Source organism: Pteropus vampyrus, unplaced genomic scaffold (genome assembly GCF_000151845.1).
Source record: "Pteropus vampyrus isolate Shadow unplaced genomic scaffold, Pvam_2.0 Scaffold108, whole genome shotgun sequence".
NCBI classification, from domain to species: domain Eukaryota; kingdom Metazoa; phylum Chordata; class Mammalia; order Chiroptera; family Pteropodidae; genus Pteropus; species Pteropus vampyrus.
The window spans coordinates 2,718,482-2,719,888 of NW_011888889.1; positions in this window are offsets into that span (position 1 = coordinate 2,718,482).

The window sequence follows — 1,407 nt, forward strand, 5'->3', positions numbered from 1 at the left end:
CAGACTTCATAAGTTGTTTGTTATTTGCCTGTGAAATACAACCATCAATCACTTTTCTAATTGATAGTCAGCAGAAAACACTATCCAGTCTGGAGTTTATAGGTGTCAGCTAGATGAGTTTCTGAGTTTTATTGGTTAGGCATTAGAGCTTCGATATGATATATCTATCTCCTTCCTCTCTTTTAGGCTTCAGGATAATTAATATATAGACTTACATAAATTCTTTATTTTTTCATATGCAAAATAGATGTATTACTTTCTTAACACTAAAGAAAATCATAAAACAAATTTAAAATGAAAATATGAAAATAAAAAGAGCACAAGACAAACAAACAGCAGAATATCACCAGAATTATAGGTCAAAATTAATAAACTAGATCAGAGAATTGCTCATCATAAAAAAAGTGAGGTTTTAAACCAAAATATTGTCATGAATCTTAGTAAATCAAAAAGAATCAAGAGTACAGAGAAATGTAAACTATTGAAAAAATATTAGAATATTAGAATTAGAATTTAAGAAAGAGTATATTAGAACATAAATGTAAAGAAGAAGAAATAGGAATGAAATTAGATAAATTTTAATGCAATAATTTAGGTTAATTGATTACCTTGTGACCTCAGTTCCCTAATTGTTTCAAAATTCTAATTTTATAATTTGCTCAGCAGAAGAGGAGGTAGTTTTACCAGAGAGAAACTGGTGGCGATGGTGAAAAATACCAAGACCAAGAAGAGTAATCACTAAATTTTGGTTGATAAACTGTGAGAGATTAATGTTAGGAAAATGAAATGAATGAAATTCAGAATATAATAATCCCGGAGTTGAAATGGCAATGGTTTAAAGGAAAGAACAAAGTCATAGTTAAAATATACATAACACATCTCACCTATCTATAGGCTGTAGTATACCTAGTGGTTAAGAGCCTGGATTCAAAACTGGTTAGCCTGGTTTTGAGTCATGACTCTCCTTTCTACCAGCCATGTTATCTTGGGCAAGTTTCTTCTCTATGCATTGGTTTTTCATCTTAAAATGGGAAAGTTAATACTATCTACTTCACAAGACTGTTATAAACATTGCGAGTTCACCCATAAGATATGTCACTACATTTAAATACTTACAAAGTGTCTGCCATTCATTTTATTTTCATAATCATTTAAATATATCTACTTAAAAAAAAAACTAATGTAGAAACTTAGAGAAGTGGCTTCCTCAGAGTAAATCAACTTTAAATAATGGAACTTGGACTGAAAACTCTGTGCTCTTAATCTCCAGAAAACTGATTCCACTCTAGGCAGTTTTGCTCTGGTCACTTTTTGGTCATTTTCCAAATCTTAAAAATCAGGGCATTAGTTAATTATGTTCTGTATTCACTTCTAGCAATAAAATTATGTGATCTAAATACAACATAA